The following is a 25,000-nucleotide window of genomic DNA, read 5'->3' on the forward strand; positions in this document are numbered from 1 at the left end:
TTTTAGTCAAAATAATTCCCTTCTAAATAAATGTTCATGTATCTCGTAATGTTGTAAGCAGTGTACGAATAAGACTCCTAGCCTTAAACCAGTTTGCATACTAAATTAGGTTTATTTTGAATATGGCCTTATTGTTCGCAACAAACTTTCTATTAAAAAATTTTCAATTTTGTACTGAAGGGGCTTCGGAAGGAACCCCCTAAGCTTTCATATTTTGAACAGGAATATTCAAGACACTGGTTACGAAGTTAGAATTGAATTGGTTACTTGGCGTTGATAGTTTGCCTAAAATTAAACTTTCTCTAATTTTCCTATTTCTATGTAAAATATTCAATTTAAAGTTTTCCTGAACTGCAAACTTGGGTGGGTGTTATGGAAAATTTGTAGGGATATATTTTAGCTACAAAATAAATTTTAGCTTTGGTTTTCTTTATCGGTTTCCCACAATTCTGGTACAGAGCGATAACTATTAAACTTTTATGAGTCAAACGTAATTATCAGTTATTTCCCACATTAGTCTAGTTGTATTTTTAAATCCATTTAATGGGAAAGTGTTCCAGACGGTCCTGTAACATAATGCAAGTTTTCCGATTAGGAGTATTTAATGAATTGAGATTAAAGATTCCTCTAGTATGTCCAGAGTAAAGCTGTCTTAAAATATAACTTATTTTGGTGTAGTTAGAGGTTTGATAAACATTTTACTTATAGGACGATCTAAAACTGTGTTTTCCTGAGATTTTGGTCTATAATTTATACTATAGCTTAGTTGTAGCCATAACTATTTTTCTTGAATGAAGAGGTAGTGGAATGTTTTGGATTTCTAAAAATATTTTTTTGACTTTCTGAAATTAAACAAAACTATTAGATTATACAACGAAGTAATTGCACACTCGCTGGTTTAGATCCTTTCCCATAGATTTTGATTCAAAATGATACTAGTGATTTAATAAAGTTCTAAGTGATATAATCAGAAATTGATATGGAAGACTAGCCTACTGACCTTATGTGAGCATTTGACTAATGGGTGCTTGGCACACATTTCATGACTGAATTTTGAACACTAACCATAGTTTCACATAATTACTCAACTTTTGAGACTAATTAAGTATATTGGAAGAGTCATTCGTGATCGTTTGTGAGATATAGAATCAAATTTTGAACAAATGAAGTAGATGGATTATTTGAGATATCAAATAAAGAAATTGCCAACCAATTAAAGTCCTTAAGTATGTGTGCATTAGTTGCAGGATGTTGAATGACAACCCTTTCTCTTGCCAATGGTTCCATCATGACTGAGGTTGTCTCCTGCCTGGTATTTATTGTAAATTTGTGTATTTCGTGTTTGATTAAATTAACTGTGTAGGTGTTGCTTATCAAGTCAGATATTGGAGAAAATCCTCCACATGATTGGCGTTGCAGCTGTTTTCTCTTTTCAGATCAGTGTTCAAAGACTATTTAGGGTACTTTCAAAGAAAGCCTTGGCAGAGCAAAGACTCATCGAGGAATGTGATGAATTAGAATGTGTAGATTAAGAGCAAAGCAATCTCTGCCTGAGTAGGCTTAAAGAATGTGATGAGTTAGTGTTCCAAGAATATTCATATTATGAAAAGAGCTATGGCAAAGTAATTATATAAGATAATTAATGTTCCAAGAATGCTTAATTACGAGCAAAGATTCATCCCTAAGTAAAGACTTATTGAGGGATGTAAGAAACGTAGGATTGCATACTATAATCTGATACCAGTGTCCTTGTCATTGACTGTATGTTCCCATTAGTATCCCCACCCAGCCTTTAGCACAAACTACTTCAAATGCTTTATCCTGTGATGCCGGGGCCAGCAAGGAAAGCCTTAGCGCACGTTGTCACATATGGAGTTAGACGTACGTTTACTCCATAGCCTGAAGTGCTGCACGGGAAGTAACCTTTACATCATCCCTGACCCAGTTTTAAAGTGTCATGCCTTCTTGTGTGCCTGTTACCCGGCCCCTGTCAGGCTGTCCTGAAACATTAATCCCTCTGCACTGTTGTAATAGCCCTTTTTGCGTTGCGGGCGACTAGCAGTGTGCCTACCACATGCCCCGTGATAGTGTTCTCAAGTGGTGTTCATGATCAAGCAATCCTTATGGATTCTCTCCTAGTCATCATTGTTGGTCTCTCAGACCTTGATTCTTAATGCTTGCCGAGCCTCGGGTTGTGCTTTAAAAGAAGAGTAAAGTGTATTCTTGTGCAATGTTCCTTTAGTCTCTGCATTGACTAGTGCCAGGGATTCTAAGCCACCACTGTTGTATACCTCCCGTGGACTTCTATAACCCACGATTAAGTTGCCAGTTTTGCCATAGGGACAAAACTATCGTGTTTGTTGGAATTGCTCGCTGGAGCAACATTTAAAATATTTAAATTGGTAGCAGCATGGGCCGGGCCCTATCACAATAAGTCTGTAGATAATTGCAATCCTGTCCTGTCCTCTCGGTGAATAAGTTGATTCAGGTTTGACATAGAGATTGTTGCATTTTGTCATTAAATGGGGATAGATAGTACTGTTAAATAATGCAGAGGTGAATGGCGAAGATGCCTAAGGAAATTCTGAAGTAGGACTAAAGAGAGAAGCAGTAACACACTTCTTGTGGAAGCTTTAAGGATTGTATGTAGGCTGAACTGGCATTTTTTTCTATTAATTCAACACTGTAGGTTTGATGAAAATGAGAAACATTATTAATATACCGTGAATCAAGGTTGTTAAACTTCATAAAGATTCTCTTACTTGATGTGAATGAGTAATGGCTACTCTTTAGCTGCTAACATAAGCTTGTATGATATTCTAGATATTTTGATAGTTTACTGTCTCTTTTAAATTAACCACAATTCAGAAAGGCCAGAATTCTCAATGAACTAAATCTTTAATTAAACGAATATTTAGATTTTGATTTTATCTTGGCTCTACTCGTGGTGTTTATTCCTAGTTCTTCTGTTGAAGTGAACTAGACAGAAGTAAAAAAAAAATATTTTTGGTTGCATTGGAGTTATTAAAGGGGTTGTCTTTATTTACAGAATTGCAGTACTGACATGAGGAAAAATAATGGATGATCAAGAATGCTAACCAAACCAGCCTCAACTATTGTAGGTGAATATCTAGTAAAAGGTAAGTCATCTATTGTTTTCTAATTTGGTCTTCCATATTAAAATAAGTTTACATGCATCGTAGTTAAATTCATGTATATGTATGAACTCTTCTATGCAAGATTTGAAAACACCATTTTGATTTTTCAAGACATTTTTTTTTCCTTCTATACAGAAGTAAACTTTTAAGACATATTAAGCCTATAGTTCTTGTGAAGTCTATAGTACTCGTTTTAAAGCATTAGTTCAAAGTATTAAAGTTCCAACAATTATATCTTCTGATATTTTGAATCTAAGAGTTGCCAGATCATCAAAGAAAAGTCACAATCTGCAAATTACCCTCATTCCTAATCTATTTTAATTAAATGCCTAAAGTACTTGAATATATTTTGGTGAAATTCTATTCTTCATAATTTCAGATTTTTGGAGCATGTGACTTAGTTGAACTACATCAGAATAATGTACTGGACATCCTTTACGAGGAGCTGGCATCTATCAAAATTAATGACCAATTAAATCATGTTAACGGCTTGTCAAACACATTATACTCTTAAAGTGAAGTAAGAAATTCACGGTTGACCTGTATCTTAGCACGATTAAACTAAAACTATAAATTAGGTGTCTTCTCTTCTTTAACCTTAATTTTTTACTGTATTCAAACCATACTGGTGATGGGTAAATTAAACTGAAGACTGAACTAAACCTTTGATTTTAATATTAATAGTTGTTTGGCTTATTCTTTAGTCTGTATTTTATAATAGTGCATGCATTATATGACTATTTTTATAATTAAAAATTGTATCGGTGTACTGGCTTACTCGAAAAGAGATTTGAAGTAAAAAAAGATATGGATTTAGTTTCTATTTTTGAAGCTAGTGCTAAACATGGTACCTAGATCTTTGGGTCGAATGCTTTAGGTAAAATGTACATCAATTTTACAATACAGCAACCTGCAAGGTTAAAATTAAGACTACGAATAGACAAATAATTCTACATATATTGAGTCTTAGATAAAAAAAAATGAAAAAATTAATTACGGTTGAATAATTAAACACACTTAAATATGGTTTCGGGCCTTGAAGTAAACTTATATTAAAGTAAGAAAATTCTTGAAAGCTTGAGCAGAGCAGAGAAGGATTAGCAAACAACATTGCAGATATCCTGATAAAATGACTGTAAACTATTTTTGCTTAAAGTTAATGTTCTGAAGGGAGGATAATATTACATATATATGGGGTCTTTAGAGGAATTTTTCTGTTGTAGATTTTTGTATTGGAAAATCATCTTTTTTTATCAAAGTAATAGATTTATGCTTCCTTCAATATACCCTAAATAGCTGGGATGAATTAAGTTACAAGGTTAAATACATAATCTACGTAATGAATTTGCATTGTAAATAAAAATGCTAAGACTTTTAACAAAACTGGGTAAACAAGCTATCAAACCAACCTGTTGGTAGTGCAACTGGTTAAATCTATTCGCTATTAATGTTATGGTTCTACTTAGGCTAGGTTTTTTTTTATCGATTATACATGATCCAAATAGTAACTAAACTAATTTATTTAGGATTGAATCTACATATATTTTTCTATTAAAATCTTGCACCATAAATATACAGCCTTGCAGTTGTGGGGATTATTTCATTCATGGGCTCATTTTATCATACCACGGTTTTTATGAAAAAGCAGTTTGAACCAAATAATTAGCTAAACCAAATAGAATTTAGTAGAGTAAATTATGAAATTCTATGGATCGCAAACTTTTCCCATAAAACTAACATACCTTACAGTAAGTTTTGTCAATACACTCGAGCATGATTTATTCTGTAGATATTCCCATTTTTCTAGGGTTTGAAGCCATAAAAACCTCGCTGATCTTAAAGTTTTAACTTAATGGTTGCTTTCTTATAGTAAGTTTTTCTTTTATTAGATAGTAATGGACAGATGCTGGTCACCTAAAGGTTTATCTGTAGATCCAATCCATTTAGGAGCTTAATGGAGAAGTTCTTTTGGAACTTAATAGAAAAATATAATTAATAGATTCAACCTTCAATATATGAAATTGATTGATAAATTCAATCCTGGGAGGGAAACTGTATATTAGTTGCTAAATTAGTGGTGATTGAAAGTTCATTAGATATGCTGTTGATGTTCAGTATTCATTTGATGTATCAAGCTTTCAGTAGTTTTGAGTGATCAAAAGGTAATTTTATTTTAATAGATAAATTTTAACTTGGCGTGATCTGTCTTAATGTCTTTAGTTAGTTGATAGCTCATATATTCTCAGTGATCAAAAGGGCTTAATTTCGTAGTTGATAGATTAAATCATAGGGATTGATATGTAATATTTTAGTGATTGAAATGGCATAACTATGAACTCTGAGTGGAAAAAAGAGGCAACCTTTTATAAAGACCATCTGAAATAAGTTTGTATAATAAATATTTTCATAAGATAATCTATGATCATGCAAAACTAACCTTGTAGAAATTTATGCTAGTTATATATAGACGATAGAACTGGTGATATAAAACTGTTTAAGTTCATTTTCAATGTTAATGGGATTTTGGCTTCCCTTGTGGATATGCTGTTTAATCTGAATTTTAATAGTAAATCTGCAAGGTTTTTAAACCTGAAGTCACTATAGGGGGGGATATAAATTTTCTTGAAACATTTATTAGGTGATGCGGTATTTAAGTGGTATTTTAACTAGTTCACCTTGGTGGTTTCATTAGCCTGTTTGTTTTTATTAACTTTACACCTAATGCTGATGTATAGATTTTTGCTTAGTTATATTCTTCTATGAGTTAATATTGGCAGTTGGAAATAATAGTGTTACTGTATAATAAAACTATGGTTCTTTAATGAATTTGGTTTTAAGGTAACAGATTTTTTTTTTACCTTGCTATTTCCAAGGTGTTTCCACTCCGATAATGTGTTTACTTGTCATCATACCTTATAGTTTTTCATCATAATTCTAGAAATATAGAAACGCTACACATCTTGCTTCACTAACTGTAAAGTTTTCTGCAAATATTTTAGTTTTTATATTTGTTTTCTCTATTTTGTTTTCTCTATTTTGCAGGATGATAAAATTAAAACCAGGTCAAATGAAATGGAAGAATTATCCCTGTAACAGAAGCCTGGAGAGATTGTAGCGCACCTCAAAGCTGATAAAAAATGTTGCACACAAGTGTAGATTCAATCTTGTAATTAAAGCAACATAAACCTGTCACTAGATTTAATCTAATGACATCATACCAGAGGTAGAGAGACGCACAGGTAATGCAGAGAAAGATTGAGACAGCGGTGATGCAGAGATATCGAGAAGCAGCACAGATTATGTGAGGGATTGAGAGACGCAGCGTTGAGGCAGAGAGAGATAGACGCAGCCCTTAAGCAGAGAGAGATCTAGACGCAGCGAGAGATTGAGACAGTGTTGAGGGGCAGAGTTGAAGCAGAGAAAGATTGAGACGCAGTGTTGAGGAGAGACGCAGCGTTTAGTGAGAGAGAGAAGATGCAGTCTCTCAGAGATCGTAAAGGTGGTGGAAAGCATATTGTTCAGTGATGCCAAAGTGACAGAGAAGAAAACTTAAGCAGCAGGCCAGAAAATAGCATCACAGAAAATATATTGCGTGTGATGCTGTGATCTCTGCATCATCATTAGCTGCGTGTGATGCTGTGATCTCTGCATCAACATTAGACATGTCTAAGCGAGAAGGAAACTTTCGAAGCAGTAGGCTTCACCACATTCCAAAGATTAAAATCAATGTATAAATACATTAAGTGAAATTAAAAAGGTTCATTTCTATTACGTATATTTTTATAATTTATGATCCTTTCTTGAATATACATTTTTACGTACGCAATCCTTCTGTTAAAAGCTCTTCTTACTCCTCTTCTAATATTCACTTTTCCCTATTGTGATCATTCCCCAGCTTCTGTCCATTGTTCTGCTTCACACTTCCTTCAGCCAAGTCACTTTTGCCCGCTTTTTTGCCAGCTTTTTTGCCATAGTCAAAATACTCTACTCCAGTCATGCAGATGTCTTGTGTTCTCAGTAGATAACGTGGGCTTAGATGTTCTTGTGTGAGAGAAACTCCAGCTTATTATTCTTCTAGACTGGACAGCAGCTTGTCATTCAAACCAAACCCTCGGCGGTCACAGGATGTCTGTTCAACTAGATTCTCCCATCTCAGGAGCAGGTCTACACAAATTTGAGCAATGGCTCTTGCAGTTACAGGATTTCAGCTTAGCACCTGTGCTGTTGAAGTTTATATTTCCCTTCCCAGATTATCAGCTTCGCAAACTAAAGAGATGGCTTACGTTCATTTTATTTCTGAAAAAGATTAGAAAAATATATTAAAAAAATGACAAAGTCCAATGCTTTACAATTTAGATAGAACCAAAATTATAAGATTTAGTTGCCAAGGCATATTTAATAAACCTGTTTGACTTAATAGTACAGGTACTATGAGCTTGTTTTACTCTTGAAAACTTCAGAATGCACAAAATAATATAATTGTTGACTCGAGTCATTCAGTAGCATAGCTTTACTTAAATAAAATGAACTGCATAGTACTAAATCAAATTTTGAAAACCCATCATTACTAAAACATTTTTCACACCAACGAAGGTATAAAAACAGTCATCGTAGTTAAAAGGTATCCTTACTATTTTATAAAAGAGCACTAGTATATAATTAGAAAACGGAAATCAACATTCACCTGAAATTCAATTGAAATTGCTATGAACATTCCGTCAACAATTTTTAATAGCTACTTGTAGCAAATATGGCAAATACAGATCTATCTCACTAACATATAGCAACGTTTGACAACTTACACTTCTGATACTATTATCATTTGTATAGAAAATATTATATGAAACAAGTAGACTAAAGCTTGGGATATTTTGGCAAGAACCGATCAAGAGCTATGTGAACCTAGTGCACTAAGGGCCATAAAAACAAAAAAAAAATTAAAACTTTCCTACTCATAAAAGTTTTTAATATCTAAGACTACAAACAACGAATTCAGACATAATTTACCTAAAACTTCATCAGAATACATAAGTTCACTGTCTTTCTTACAGAGATAGTGTCTTTAATATGTCAGCTCCGATTAACAAATTTATCCTCAAATTTTTTACTGAAAATAATTTTGATTTTGAAAAAAATAATTGCTATAACTTTTGTGACCCAAATCTGTCACAAGGCTCCAAAACATAACCTTTTGGCTACCAATTTGTGAAAGTTTGGAGAAGTTTAATAAAAACTAAAAAAAGTCTCCTCTATAATGAACTGTATTTATAGTCTAATTGGCTTAAGTACTTCATAGATTAACATCCTTAAAGGGAGTTCATACCAAATTTTTGCCTAAACTGTCCAAATTAGGTGAGTGTACAACTAACTATTCACAGATATGGTAATTATGAATAGAAAAATAAATACCTGTTTTATACAACTTGAGATAGCATTGCAATTTGATCGAGGAAAGCGATAGTATAATCAAATGATAGGTTTTTGGTTTCTGATCCAAAACGAAACGCCATGATCCAGATCTCATAAATTCAATTACCAAGAATGCATATCTGAAAAAAAAAAATATTTAGAAATACAATAAGAATCCAAGTACTGAATAAGTTTAACAGTTAAAACATTCAATAAAGGAATTTGATGCACTTCTGTAGTCTTAAATTTGCAGAGGCAATACAACTTGTACATTTAAGAATTTTATATTGTACAATATTCAATAAATAACTTATATTCTTTCACAAAACTTGAGTGTCTCTTAAGTGACAAATCAACCTAAGTATCTTTAATATAGTATTATATAACAAATATGAGTGATAATCAACACTAGAAAACCTAGTACCTCATGGTTTTAGGCTCTGTACCTTTCAACAATAAGTGCCAATTCAACTGAAAATTTCCAGGGTTTATGAGATGTTTCATCAATCAATCAATATCACTGAGGCTATGCAATGTGAACCAAACAGTTGTATTTGATCACAACCTTTATGCAAAGACAACAGATGTGGAAATATCAAGAAATTTGATAAAATCCTGTCATTTATTGTTTCACGAACTATATACTGTGCTGTTTTGAAATCATTGGGAAAAGTTCTCAGGGCACAGGTTTCAAAGATATTGTTTAATCAAGTATAATTACAGATGATCCCATACCTGGTGTCATAGAAAGTAAAATTTAAATGTTTTCTGCTCAAAATGATTTATTCCATGAAGAGCTTTAGATAATGGTTTTGAACGGCTTCTTACTATTATTAGAAAGAAAATTGAAGAAATGATACATGCTACAAGAAAGAGACCCTTCAAGTCAGTAGAAACCTTAACAATAACATTTTCCTTCTGCATTGAAAAAGGTTATTGAGACAGCTACATGTTCTCACATCATGCAGGTGTACGGAGAAAGACTTGTATTTTAAGACATTCAAACAGGAAGCTCTCATTATTTTGAAAGTCTTACATTAACTTGGAAAACATAATGCAGACACTTCTCAAGGAATCACGAAAAGGCCACTGACCATATCAACTGAACTCTATCAACCAGACGATTCTATGGTGGTTTGCCTATGACAAGTTTAACTATGCCAGATATCTGGTAATATACTAATACACATGTCCCGGCTACATATTAATCACACAGAGGTGTATGAGAATTTCATGAACATTGATTTTCCAGTTCAGCTGTGATCTATCAGTTCATTTGGTCCGAGTTCCAGTAGATCTGACCATAGAAGAAACTGTAAATAAAGATCCACAACAAGACGGAAGAAAGCAAGCAAGGCTTAGGGTAAAGAAGAATGATACAAAACGAGTTCTGCTTGATGCAAAAGAATGATGCAGGCCCTTAAGAAATGCTTACAGTGCACTACAAGAAGACATTGATGACACTTGCCCATTTTGGCTAAAAACCTTTGCACCAACAATAATGGTCAGAAATTCATACAACATGAAATATGCTAGTTAAAAAAACATATGGCTCAAATATTTGGTGTGAAATTTAAGTACCTCACTATTACTCTGTTGATTCATGTCATGTGGTATCTTTTTACTGTCAAAGGTATCAAATAAATTAAGGAAATATAGATTTGCTGGCAACCTACCAATCTTTAAACTTTTCTGATCTTGCCAATTAGAGTGAGCTTGGAAATATATTGAAACACCTTTCAGCAATGTAATATACTTCTCAATTTGATATTTCTAACTGTCTAGTTGTCAAATTGAGGATTTGGCTCACCATAGATTATGAATGAGTTGATAAACCCTTACTAGGGGGATAATATTGAAAGTCATTTGGCCTTCCTTAATCTCTATGAACAGCAATAAACCCACTCTTGTGAGGTTATTTAACGGTAAAAATAACATATATTGTATCTATCTCTGGTATTTTCAGAGTTTAAAACCCCTTTTTTGTTTTATATGCATGTCAAGTTTTGTAGATAATTTAAGATTAGCACAGTTCAGAGTAAAGTACACAAGTACATTGATTTTACAAATATACCAACCCAAATTTAGTAGGATCAAAAATTCTTCCTGTGAGAAACTTTTGTTTCTCAAACAAGTTGAAAACTAGATCTCCTTGAGAAAAAAGGAGTGGTCTTATCTACCTTTCCAGAAGTCTGGAGTGAATTGCTTACATATATCACCTGATAAGCAAAAATCTACGATTCATTTATATGCAAAAATACACTGGATCTCAATTTTATTAAAGCTCTTTCAAGTACTAAGTATTGTTTCACTATTTTGTTAACTATTTAAGGTTTTTCTTCAAAATACTCCAGAAAATGAAATGAGAGTTCAAAATTCACCACAAAAATGAAATGAAAGAAGACCTCAAACTTTTCGGTGCATTATAAAGAAAAATCATAAAATCCTAGAATTAACCAACTATGCCATTTTCCTTAATAAGAATAACTTATTTCCCAAAAGAGGTGTTTTACAGTACCCTGTTGACAAGCCTATGTATAAATACTGGCTAATGAAAATAATCCTATTGCCTTTACAAATATTAAAAAAATCACCAAGCTGTTTATAGAATAAATCTCGTTTATCAACATCTTGTTAAAGATTCCTAGTTTGAAAAGAAAAAAAGAATCTAACATAATTGAAGATCAACATAACATGATACCTTCAATGCATCCAATTATTTGTCACAGCAAAATCCTTCACCCAACTTATAAGAACCACAAATCAGGGAGCCTAATTGGGATATGAGAATCCAGGCTAACTCCACAGGAGTGCCCATCCTTTATCTCTCTACCTTACTGCACAAAAGATTCAGACTAGAAGTCTAGAATCAAGAACAATGATTGCTCAAGTAGCTTAGGGAGTGCCTGAGGGAACGTGGGTAATGTACGGCCTGGCACTTTTGGTTAGACTTGCTCATAATATATTCCATATCTGAAACTTTAAATTTTGCAGTAGTGTAAGGGTTAACTTTGGTTATTGGGTACAATTATTCAATATATGGTTCTTGCATAACCATAATATAGGATAGAGCCCAATCATTGCCATTACCAAATTTTACCACGTTGCACTGTGATTATTGCATTAACAGGACATATACATTTTTATAACCTGTTAAACAATATATTGTCCATTGACCTTGTTTGTAGTCTACTGTTTTTGGCTTTATCCTTTTAAAAACAAATAGCTTTATATTTATTAAACAGAGAATGATATAACAAAACACTACATTAAAATCAAGCACCCTGAATCTGAAAGGATATATGCTTCATAATTAATATTTACTTGACTATTCATAACCAAACATTAAAATCAAACTCCCTGGATATGACAGGATATATGGTTCATACTTAATATTTACTTGACTATTCATAACCAAACTACATTGAAATCAAGCTCCCTGAATATAAAAGGATATATAATTCATACTTGATATTTACTTGACTATTGATAGACCAAGGCTTTTTATAGATTATCACATTTAAAATCATGGATATCTACTTCATGGTTATGACACCTAAGACATTCCTACAATCTGTTTTTGCCCTGCCTAAAACTCTTGATGGATAATCAGGTAACAAAATCTAGTAGTATCAATTGGACTTAACAGTTTACTATTTATCAATTATTGAACACTGTATACAATAACGACTGGCACCTAACTGCAGAGCTCGAAACATGCTAAAAAAATTCAACACCACACATATGGGATACTTATATCATAAAGGCTATATGTAATCAATATTGTGACTAATATAATTCCCACTTCTCCATTATCATTAAAGGGATGCATATAAAATTAAAAAAAAAGCCTTCACACATACTGTGTCAAAGACTGACCACCTAAACAAATAGTTTTTAAATCGTTTCAGTTAGAAAATGGGGAATTGGATTTCATAATCAGAGGTATTATACATAGACATCCCCTGTAGTTGAAACTTTTCATGTTATATCTGACAGTGCTGGAGGTTTTGTATTTAACTAGATTTAGTTTTCTGATCATTAGATTCAGAGTTTTTGTGGATTTGATAACTTTACTGATACCTAGTAAAACCAACGTGTGAAAATTTAAGGGGTTCATACCGCATATTGTGCAAAAATAAAAAATGACAAATATATAATTGAACTGGACACAGCCACACTGCTAAAGGTAAGCCTCTACTTGAAAAGTAACTTCAATGTTTAGATTTTGAGGGCAGGTCCGAAAATCTCCCTCAACATCACAAAACCTCTGAGAATATGATACTTGTAAAAAGGACAGTAAAGTCCTGGTTCGGACATATGTGCTTCTACTAAAACAAATGTGTGTGCATGGTAAACATCTCCAAGGCAAGCTATACTTGAGGCATTTCATTTAGGTGACATAAAGGCCATTAAAACCAGGCAACTCGGGTTTGCAAAGGGAAGAAAGAATGTATTCCTGTTTTCTTGGCAAGTTTATAAAAATATTCCAAGACGTCATTCGTGTTTTGCTCCCAACAACAATGCAGTCATTATTAATGTATCTTAATTAGGCACATTTACATTAATACTTACCTTAAAGGTTTGAGGTCAAAAGTTAAGTTCCTCTGTTGATGGTGCATGGGATAACTGGTAGTTCACCTCCAATATTTGGAAGAGTACAATTTTGTGACTTCTGGCAGAAAGATGGTGTGTTCCAACGCCTTGTGCTGGTGAATAGAATAGTTCATAAAACACATGTTTTGGTGCAAAATCTATTATAATTAAGTTTACATAAACATATGAGGAGTTAAGAAGTATATAAATCATTGATTTTTCATTCCACTTCAGAGATTGAGCTTTCACGTCTAGCCAAAACTTTTCTCTTTTCTGGTATACGCAATTGTAATGATCCATAAATGAATGATGGTCAACAAAGGTAACCTTAGCTCCCTCTCGCAAGATTTTAATAATCTTGCTGCAAGATAAAGGCCTACATCAGCTAAATATGGATCTCCTAAACTGATATTCAAATCCCCTTATGACCAGTATTGTGACATTCTAAGAAAATGACAAGGAGGACCTGGTTCAGAGATATATCCTTTATTTAAAAAAAATGCACATGGTAAAACTCTCTAACAAGCAACTAAGACGTGCACAATACTCAAGGAAAGTCATGACAATAACACAGGCCATCAAGACCAGGCATCTCTTGGTAGCAAATGGAAAAAAGTAGTCCTGTATTCATGACAAGCTCACATCAATTTGGAAATAGGTAATAGATGTGCTGCTCAACAATAATACAATCATTATTAAAGTATAACATTCAGACATTAACATTATTCCTTACCTTAAGGCTTGGCGGCCAAGAGTTACGGCTCCTCTCTTGCTTGTGTGTGGGACTACTGGTAGTACACCTTCCATAGTTGGGAGAGTTGAATTCTGTAACTTCTAAAAGGAAGTTGAGATGGTCTAACCTCTTGTCCTGGAAAATAAAAGGGTTCATGAAACAAGGATTTTGGTGCAAAATTTGGTATAATTAATTTTACATAAGCATACAATGAGTTAAGAATTTTATAAATTGTTTTTTTCATTCCACCACAGAGATTGTACCTTCACACAGTGCATAACTTTATTTTGGTATATGCAACTGTAATGACTTGCCACAAAATAAAAGCTTACATCAGTTAAAATTTGGGTTTCCCAAACAGAGATTCACCCATTTGCAACTAAAAATGCTAAGCCCACCTATTATTATTATTATTATTATTATTACTTACTAAGCCACAACCCTAGTTGGAAAAGCAGTATACTATAAGCCCAGGGGCCCCAACAGGGAAAATGGCTCAGTGAGGAAAGGAAAAAAGGAAAATAAAATATTCTAAGAAGAGTAACAACGATAAATATCTCCTATATAAACTATAAAAACTTTAACAAAACAAGAGGAAGAGAAATAAGATAGGGGAGTGTGCTCGAGTGTACCCTCAAGCAAGAGAACTCTAACCCAAGACAGTGAAAGGCCATGGTACAGAGGCTATGGCACTACCCAAGACTAGAGAACAGTGGTTTGATTTTGGAGTGTCCTTCTCCTAGAAGAGCTGCTTACCATAGCTAAAGAGTCTCTTCTACCCTTACCAAGAGGAAAGTGGCCACTGAACAATTACAGTGCAGTAACCCCTTGGGTGATGAAAAATTGTTTGGTAATCTGTGTTGTCAGGTGTATGAGGATAGAGGAGAATATGTAAAGAATATGCCAGACTATTCAGTGTGTATGTAGGCAAAGGGAAAATGAACCGTAACTAGAGAGGAGGATCCAATGTAGTACTGTCTGGCCAGTCAAAAGACCCCATAACTCTCTAGCGGTAGTAAAGGACTAAGAGTCATTTTCTAAAACTTCAGAACACATTAAAACCTCCAGTTACACAAAGTCTGTAATATCCAGTCATGGTTATGGGTAACAGAACCTTACCAAAAAGACGTTGGAAGGAAACGATTTATAAAGAGGAGAATTTGATCCTCCTTAACATTTTTCTTTTAAAGAAATGCCCTTAAATGCAATTATGGAAAACCACATACACGATACTGCAGTTATAACCCCCTCCGTTTACTCAATGTATAAAGATTCATGGCCATACGACAATTTAACAGCTGAATGTATGGTTCCATACATCTAACCTCCCACTATTTACAGAAAACCATAGCATTGGTTGACACAATAAAACTTAAAGTGTGTGAGGTGGAATGGCTTTTATAAAACCATACCCACAGACTAGTGCATAACTATTTAGAAGCATTGAATCGTTTAAGATTTTAGATAATGTTTACATCATAAATAAAGTGGATTTTTATTTATGGGTGACGACTATCATAACTAAGTTTTGGAGTTAGGATAGGTCAACTAGCATGACTTCAAGCTACAACTCCTTTGTTAATTGTGCATTCGCCTGTAAGTCTGTACATCAGTGGTTTTATTCGGTCAATTATATAATACTTTTAAGTATTTAATTTATTCTTTAATATCATCTTCCACCGAGCAAGATAGAATTCGGAACATATATCTATTAATTGATTAATAGACAAAATCTTATAAATTATTATAAAGGCTAGCTCATGGCGCTAATGCATGTAATTTAACATGTTCCACTTGCTGGAAGATAGGGGAATGAAAAAGTTAAATTAAGAGTGAAGCAAGCTGCCACGAAGAAAAATATCAAACTAGGTGATAAATTAGATCATTAAAATACCAAAATACTAGACCATGGGGCTAACACATTTAGCAAAAAAGCTTTTGTGGTAATAGTTTACAACACCACGCTCTCCATTTACTCCAAAATAATACAATCCTGCAGTTTTCATCTTGTTGCACACTAATTAGGTGGTTATTTAAATTCTTGTTAAGCAATAATTAGCAAGATATGTTGTGGAAGGGGGAAGGGGTTATAAAAAGAAAATAACTCTGTTTCCCCACTAAACGACTTGGAACTGACATGTCAACACAGTGAACCAAACAGAATTCGTGATGCCAGCGTACATAAACAGTAGTCCGTATTGCCAGCTCACATTTGATATACTGTATATTCAAAATATGCTTAGTTAAAAATGGATTAATTACTCAAAAGTGTCCATAAAATATGCAATTTACAAATAGTGACACTTTTGAGTAATCACTCAATTTTTTATTAAGTATATTTTGAATATACAGTATATCAAATGTACGCTGGCATCACAAACTTCTGTTTATGTACGCTGGCATCACGAATCGTGTTTCGTTGACTTTGTTGACATGTCAGTTCCGAGTCATTTGGTGAGGAAACCGAGCTATTTTCTTTTTATAACCCCTTCCCCCTTCCTGAACATATCTTGCTAATTATTGCTTTCCCAGAATTTAAATAACCACCTAATTACTGTGCAAGAAGATGAAAACTGCAGAATTGCATTATTTTGGAGTAAATGGAGAGCGTGGTGTTGTATATTATTACTGGTTTTACTTGCCAAAACATAAGAGCAATGAGATAATGGTAAATTGCAAGCAGTGCGTGCTAAGGTGGAGCAAAAACATTTAACTTTGTGATAGATTTGATTATTAGGATAACATTTTAATAGTAGCCCATAGGGCTAATGCATGTAGCAAAACACATTCTACCTGCCAGTACAAGGGAGCAATGAGAATATTAAATTACGAGTGAAGCAATGTAAAGCAAAGCAAAAAACAATTTAACTACTTTGATAGATTGCATGATACACATAACAAAAATACTAGCCGACGTAGCTAAGGCACGCATCAAATATTCTCTTTGCCAAAGCATAGGAGCAATGAGATAATGTGAAATCGTCTGTGAACTATTAATCCATAAGATAAACTAGATCATTAAAAGAACGCAAAAATACTAGCCACCGAGGGAAATACATGCAGTGAAACATGTTCCGCTTGCCAGAACATAAGAACAATGAGCTATTAAATTTTGAACAAAGCAAACTATGGGGGAAACAAAGACCAATGAATCATTAGGTGTTAATTCAGCATACTAACATACAAGTAGATATGCACAAGTAAGCTACATCTCAATCCTTTGTTTATTGTTTATTCACACCTTCAAGTTTGTATAAATGAGGATTAACGCCAAAATACTAACCAATAGGACTGACGGGTGTGGCAAAGCAGTCTGCTTGCCAGAACATCGGAGCAGTGAGATAATGTTTATTTGCGAGCAAAGCGAGCATACAACAACAGAAGCCAATAAGTCGTTGGCTAAATTACGTAAAAAGGTATTTGTAATACGTTGAACACAACTATATGAACGACTTACTAGAAAATGGGATGAAAAGCCCTAATTTCTATGCATCCGGCATTCATTACAAACAAATACTACAGTGATTTGTCCGTTTCATTACAGTTATTCAGTTTTAATTACGGTAACTTTTTATTCCGATGACTGACGGAAACAAAACTTAAAGAATGTTAATTTGAATATAAACAAGTAAACAAGTTCACTATAGTTTCAGGAGTTTTGAACATAATTGATAGAGTAGTGCAAAGTCATATATTTTCAGTTATGGTTGTCGACACCCAATACCTCAAAAACTATGGATTTTCACCAGGAATCATTATCAAAAACTTTTAAAACACCATATAATATATTAAAAACCAGTCTTATTTTCTACAAAGTTGATTGCACCATTCGGTAAATTTACTGTTTCATCCATTATGGGGAAACTGGAATAAAAATATATTTGTTGCATCAGAAATAGTGTAGTTCCAACGAATTTAACGTTTATTTTGACCGCAAACCATCCGATTTGGAGATTTACTAAGTTGTTCTAGAATGCAGAAAGACCCTACTTCATCCCAACAATTATGGGGGACACCAGGTGGGAACCGGGGTTTTGGGTGGGGGGGTGGGCGTCAAATGATATTTGCAATAAATGAATACTTATCCTTCCACCACCCCTCCCCCTATACCCCTATCTAGCCCTACCGGGGGGGGGGGGCTCCGCCCCCCCCTGCAACCCCCCTTAAGGCCACAGTGATTTTCAGGGCACTACTGAACCTAATAAACCCACCTAACCTAGCCTAGGGGCTCTGTACCCCTACCTAGGGGCCCTGTACCCCTACCTAGGCCTACCGGGGGGGCTCCGCCCCCCCCCCCTGCGACCCCCCCTTAAGGCCACAGTGAATTTTGGGATACTACCGAACCTAATACAACCACCTAACCTAGGGCCCTGTACCCCTACCTAGGCCTAGCCCCTGCGACCCACCCCACCCCCTTACAGCCACTACCTAACACATCCATCAAACCAAATCCAAAGGGATGGTACTGCTGCATACATCGTTATACTATCACCATTATAGTATACTCTATAAATTAATGAAGCTTACCTTAAACTGTTGTTTCATCAAGATGTGTTGCTGCTTTGAGGAAAACGTAAAGCCGTTGGGAAGGTTCCTTGACATGCAGGCCAATTTTGATTTTGTAAAATTAAATTATCTCTCTGGCACAAATGCACTAGTTTTTCAACAAATTCATTGTAAGTTACGAAACAGTCAGGACAAGAAAATGGAATTTCAACTTCTTGTGCAACATGAGATGACGCCCTTTCTATGGTCTCCATGTCTAAAAACGAAATGAAATGCCTGGGAAGATATTGTATTGTCGCGCTGTTGTATTGTCGCGCTGTGATTGGCCAAACATTTATGACGTCATAGTGGACAGGCGCTCTGATTGGCCAAACGTGTAAGACTTCATAGTGGACTAGTTTGTCAGCGGATTATAGTGGTTACAGGGCTCATTTAAGCAAATACAAGACACAGTCAACAATAACAACAGACTTAGAAAATATCTGGGAGGAAGACATGAGTAGCGTGAGTTTGATCGTCGATATATAAAGAACTAGGCATTTGCGACAGATAATATTTTACAGAAATACTACAAAAGACTTGCTTTACTCGGGAAATATATTATTATAATAGATTTCCCATAATGGATGAAACTGTAAATTTTCCCACCATTCTATAATTTTACCAATTTTACAATAAACAGTGACTGAAAAGGTTTAATTTAAAGATTTGTCAGAAGAAAAAAAAACATTAAATGTAGATTCACAAAAATTTTATTTTTATTAATAAAATAAATTTTTGAATATACTTACCCGATAATCATGTAGCTGTCAACTCCGTTGCCCGACAGAATTCTATGGAGGGATACGCCAGCTATCACAATACCAGAAGGGGGTGTACTCACCAGCGCCACCTGTGGCCAGGTACTACAGTACTTCTTGTTGACACCTCCTCAATTTTTCCTCGGTCCACTGGTTCTCTATGGGGAGGAAGGGAGGGTCAATTAAATCATGATTATCGGGTAAGTATATTCAAAAATTTATTTTACTAATAAAAATAACATTTTTCAATATTAAACTTACCCGATAATCATGTAGCTGATTCACACCCAGGGGGGTGGGTGAAAACCAGTGTACAAGATTAAAGGATAGCTAAGTATCCCTATTTCATATAACAGTTATCTCAAATAACAATGAAATAATAAGTACCTGGTAAGGAAGTCGACTTGAACCGTTACTCTGCCTCTTTTTTAAGTTCGTCTTCCTTACTGAGCGCAGCGTTCCTCTTGGAGGCTGAATCAACTCAAAGGTGCTAAAGTATATAGGGCTGCAACCCCTACTAAAGGACCTCTACACAACCTCTAACCCAGGCGCTTCTCAAGAATGAATTGACCACCCGCCAAATCAAAAGGATGCGGAAGGCTTCTTAGCCTACCGTAACAACCATAAAAACAACAATAAAAGTATTCAAGAGAAAGGTTAAAAAAAGGTTATGGGATTAAGGGAATGTAGTGGCTGAGCCCTCACCTACTACTGCACTCGCTGCTACGAATGGTCCCAGGGTGTAGCAGTTCTCGTAAAGAGACTGGACATCTTTAAGATAAAATGATGCAAACACTGACTTGCTCCTCCAATAGGTTGCATCCATTATGCTCTGCAGAGAACGGTTTTTATTAAAGGCCATCGAAGTAGCTACGGCTCTTACTTCGTGGGTCCTTACCTTCAGCAAAGCAAGGTCTTCCTCCTTTAAATGAGAATGGGCTTCTCTAATCAGAAGCCTTATATAATACGAAACCCCATTCTTGGACATGGGCCTCGAAGGTTTCTTGATGGCACACCATAAGGCTTCTGACTGTCCTCGAATAGGTTTTGACCTATTAAGATAAAATTTGAGAGCTCTGACAGGGCAAAGAACTCTCTCTAGCTCGTTACCTACCATGTTGGAGAGGCTAGGTATTTCAAACGATCTAGGCCAAGGACGTGAAGGAAGTTCGTTCTTAGCTAAGAACCCGAGCTGTAAAGAACATGTTGCAGATTCGGTCGTGAAACCAATGTTCTTGCTGAAGGCATGAACCTCACTGACTCTTTTCGCTGTTGCAAGGCAGACGAGAAAAAGAGTCTTGAGGGTAAGGTCCTTGAAGGAAGCTGACTGGAGAGGTTCGAACCTAGGTGACATAAGGAACCTTAAGACTACGTCTAGATTCCAGCCTGGAGTGGGTAGACGACGCTCTTTAGAAGTCTCAAAAGACTTAAGGATGTCTTGAAGGTCCTTGTTGGAAGAAAGGTCCAAACCTCTGTGGCGGAGAACTGAAGCCAACATACTCCTGTACCCTTTAATCGTAGGGGTTGAAAGGGATCTCTCATTCCTAAGATGTAATAGGAAGTCAGCTATTTGGGTCACAGAGGTATTGGTAGAGGATACTGCATAGGCTCTACACCAGCTCCGGAAGACTTCCCACTTAGATTGGTAGACTCTACGAGTGGAAACCCTCCTTGCTCTGGCAATCGCACTGGCTGCCTCCTTCGAAAAGCCTCTAGCTCTAGCGAATCTTTCGACAGTCTGAAGGCAGTCAGCCGAAGAGCGTGGAGGTTTGGGTGCAACCTGTCTACGTGAGGTTGACGTAGAAGGTCCACTCTTAGAGGGAGAGTCCTGGGGACGTCGACCAGCCATTGAAGTACCTCTGTGAACCATTCTCTTGCAGGCCAAAGGGGAGCAACCAGCGTCAGCCGTGTCCCTTCGTGCGAGATGAACTTCTGAAGGACTTTGTTTATTATCTTGAACGGTGGAAATGCGTAAAGGTCGAGATGGGACCAGTTCAGCAGAAAAGCATCCACATGAACTGCTGCTGGGTCTGGAACTGGGGAACAGTACAACGAAAGTCTCCTGGTCATGGAGGTGGCAAACAGATCTATGGTAGGCTGACCCCACAAGGTCCAAAGTCTGTTGCACACGCTCTTGTGGAGGGTCCATTCCGTGGGATTGACCTGATTCCTTCTGCTTAGGCGATCTGCTGAGACGTTCATGTTGCCCTGAATGAACCTCGTGACTAAAGTGAGGTTTTGACTTCTTGACCAAATGAGGAGGTCCCTTGCGATCTCGTATAGGCTCCTCGAATGGGTCCCTCCTTGCTTGGAGATGTAAGCCAAGGCTGTGGTGTTGTCGGAGTTCACCTCCACCACCTTGCCTAGCAGGAGGGACTTGAAGTTCAACAGGGCTAAGTGAACTGCTAGAAGCTCCTTGCAGTTGATGTGGAGCGTTCCCTGTTCCTCGTTCCACGTTCCCGAGCACTCCAGTCCGTTCAAGGTCGCGCCCCAGCCCGAGTCCGATGCATCCGAGAAGAGATGAAGATTGGGGGTCTGAATAGCCAACGATAGGCCCTCCTTGAGAAGGAGATTGGTCTTCCACCACAAGAGAGTGGTCTTCATCTCTTTGGTGACTGGGATAGAGACTGCTTCGAGAGTCAAACCATTGTCCCAATGAGCTGCAAGATGGAATTGAAGAGGGCGGAGGTGGAGTCTCCCTAGCTCGACGAACAGGGCCAGCGATGAAAGGGTCCCTGTGAGACTCATCCACTGTCTCACCGAGCAACTGCTCCTCTTCAGCATGCTCATGATGCAATCTAGGGCTTGGCTTATCCTTGGGGCCGATGGAAAAGCCCGAAAATCCTGACTCCGAATCTCCATTCCCAGGTACACAATGGATTGGGAGGGAATGAGCTGAGACTTTTCTAGGTTGACTAACAGACCCAGTTCTTTGATTAAGTCCAAAGTCCAGTTGAGATTCTCCAGACAGCGACGACTCGTGGAGGCTCTCAACAGCCAGTCGTCTAAGTAAAGGGAGGCTCTGATGTCCGATAAGTGGAGGAATTTTGCTATATTCCTCATCCGATGCGTAAACACCATAGGAGCTGTGCTTAGGCCAAAACACAGGGCTTGGAATTGGTAGACAACCTTTCCAAAAACGAATCTCAGGAAAGGTTGGGAGTCTGGATGAATAGGAACGTGAAAGTAAGCATCTTTCAGGTCCAACGAGACCATCCAGTCCTCCTGCCTGACCGCTGCTAGGACCGACTTCGTCGTCTCCATCGTGAACGTCTGCTTGGTGACATAAGCATTGAGCGCGCTGACGTCCAGCACCGGTCTCCAACCTCCTGTCTTCTTGGCCACCAGAAAAAGACGGTTGTAGAAGCCCGGGGATTGATGGTCCCGGACTATAACCACTGCCTTCTTCTGTAAAAGGAGCGACACCTCCTGGTGCAACGCTAGCCTCTTGTCCTTTTCTTTGTAGTTGGGAGAGAGGTTGATGGGAGATGTGGTCAGAGGGGGTTTGCGGCAGAATGGTATCCTGTAACCCTCCCTCAGCCAACTGACAGACTGGGCGTCTGCACCTCTCTTTTCCCAGGCTTGCCAGAAGATCTTGAGTCTGGCTCCTACTGCTGTCTGGAGATGTTGAGAGGCAGTTTTTTCCTTTAGAAGCCTTGGAACCTTTCCTAGACTTGCTCCTGGAAGAGTCTGGACGGGAGCTTCCTCGGCTGGGGGCTCTACCACGAAAGGGCGGAATAAACCTCGTGGCAGGGGTATCAGCCACTGGGGTGCGATAAGTCCTGGGGACTGAGGTAGCAACCTTAGTCTTTCGAGCCGATGAGGCCACAAGATCATGGGTGTCCTTTTGTATCAGGGCCGCAGACAAGTCCTTAACAAGCTCTTCGGGAAAAAGGAACTTCGAGAGCGGAGCGAAAAGGAGTTGAGACCTTTGACAAGGTGTGATGCTGGAGGAAAGGAAGGTACAAAGCTGCTCCCTTTTCTTAAGAACCCCTGACACAAACATCGAAGCAAGCTCGCCAGATCCATCCCTAATGGCCTTATCCATGCAGGACATCAAGAGCATGGCAGAGTCCTTGTCCGCAGGGGAGGTCTTCTTGCTAAGGGCCCCCAGGCACCAGTCTAGGAAATTGAACATCTCAAATGCTCTAAAAACACCTTTCAGAAAGTGATCAAGGTCTGAGAAGGTCCAGCAAACCTTAGAGCGCCTCATTGCTGTTCTACGAGGAGAGTCTACCAGACTTGAGAAGTCAGCCTGGGCAGAGGCAGGTACTCCCAAGCCTGGTTCCTCTCCTGTGGCATACCAAACGCCCGCTTCAGAGGTGAGCTTAGTCGGAGGAAACATGAAGGAAGTCTTTCCAAGTTGTTGCTTAGACTGCAACCACTCCCCTAAAATCCTTAACGCTCTCTTAGAGGACCTTGCTAAGACGAGCTTAGTAAACGTAGACTTAGCTGGCTGCATGCCCAGCGAAAACTCAGATGGCGGAGAGCGGGGGATAGCAGAGACAAAGTGGTCTGGGTATACCTCTCTTAAAAGAGCCAAGACCTTACGAAAGTCAATAGGAGGCGGAGAAGACTTGGATTCATCCACGTCTGATGAGGGATCCAGGTGTGCAGCCTCATCATCAGAAACCTCATCACCAGAGTGTAGCGAAGAGATCGGTAAGGTATGCTGAACAGCAGAATCAGCACGAGCTGGAACAAAAACACTTGTGGTTTCCTCCTCAAGTCTCTGTTGAGGGAACACCTGAGGCTCAGGCTGCAAAGGCTGATCCAAAGAAGTAGCAGAAGGTAGGCGCATGGGTGGAGGGGGCTGACTCCTGGCATGAGTGTCTGAACTCAAGAGTTGCGCTTGCTGTGTGGTTGGTGGATGCGCAGTAGCAGGTTCCTGAGGAACGAGTTGAGGTTCCTGAGGTGTGAGCTGGGAGCGATGAGGTAGAGGCTGCGCAGAACGCAGTAATTGTCTCGCGAGTTGAGGTTCCTGAGGCGCAAGGCTAAGGTGTTGAGGTGCTTGCCTTGAGGAGGGTTGAGGTCGCTGCAGCGAGAGCTGAGGAGACTGACTCATGGATGGGAGAGGTTGTTGTACCTCAAGAGAGTGTTGCCTCACTGGTGGAACTGCAAGTGGAAGCGGAGGAAGTAAGGAATAAGCTTCCTGTTCCCATTGCTGAGGTTGCCTTAAGGAAGGCGGAGGGAGCTGCACACCACTGGAAACAGTCAACTCAGAACGTGCTAAGGTATCCTGAGGAGCCTCAACATCGTACGCCTGGCAGGCAGTACTGCGGTTAGGCGGAGCGATCGCAGGAGGAGGTGTAACCTTCTCAGCCTGACACTCACGCATCAAGACCGCCAGTTGTGACTGCATGGACTGCAGTAGAGTCAACTTGGGGTCCGCAGACACTAAGGTCTGCTGAGGTAAAGCCTTAACAGCAGAGATCTGTTGCGGCAGTACCTTACTCCTCTTAGGAGGAGTGCACTCAACTGATGACTGCGGCGAGTCAGAGCTGATCCAATGACTGCAGCCAGGTTGAGCTCTTGAGGTCTGGACTCTGCGCTTGAGTGGTCTTGAGACCTGAGTCCAACGTTTCTTGCCTGACAACTCTTCAGCAGACGAGTAAAAGACGGGCTCAATCGTCTGCAGGTGGGAGTGACGGTCTCTAGAAGACACGCCCGCAACCACCGAGGATACTTCTGTGCGCCGATCAAGGCCTGCCGAACCCTTTTGCCCTTCGACATTGCTTCTCCCCTGGGCTTGGGAGCTTGCAAGAGGTCCCGGACTGGGAGGACGACTGGCACGCACA

General features: G+C 37.9%; 2 long non-coding RNA genes across 5 annotated transcripts in view; one reads left to right on the forward strand and one right to left on the reverse strand.

Moving 5' to 3' along the window:
• Positions 1–25,000, forward strand: part of LOC137642853 (uncharacterized) — a 233,269-nt gene that overhangs the window by 179,803 nt on the left and 28,466 nt on the right. For 2 of the 4 annotated variants that reach the window (XR_011044902.1, XR_011044903.1), the window contains exons 2-3: positions 3,050–3,140; positions 3,538–3,734. This is a non-coding gene — a long non-coding RNA (uncharacterized lncRNA). Of the gene's footprint in view, positions 1–3,049; positions 3,141–3,537; positions 3,735–6,200; positions 6,325–25,000 lie in introns of those variants that run through there. The other 2 variants (XR_011044905.1, XR_011044904.1) reach the window with 2 other exon arrangements.
• The window catches only part of LOC137642856 (uncharacterized), a 236,374-nt gene that overhangs the window by 171,829 nt on the left and 39,545 nt on the right, over positions 1–25,000 (reverse strand). The window contains exons 2-4 of the long non-coding RNA XR_011044909.1: positions 13,897–14,031; positions 13,143–13,276; positions 8,568–8,707 (exon numbers count right to left, since the gene is read on the reverse strand). This is a non-coding gene — a long non-coding RNA (uncharacterized lncRNA). The remainder of the gene's footprint in view (positions 1–8,567; positions 8,708–13,142; positions 13,277–13,896; positions 14,032–25,000) is intronic.

Source organism: Palaemon carinicauda, chromosome 6 (assembly GCF_036898095.1).
Source record: "Palaemon carinicauda isolate YSFRI2023 chromosome 6, ASM3689809v2, whole genome shotgun sequence".
Taxonomy (NCBI): Eukaryota; Metazoa; Arthropoda; class Malacostraca; order Decapoda; family Palaemonidae; genus Palaemon; species Palaemon carinicauda.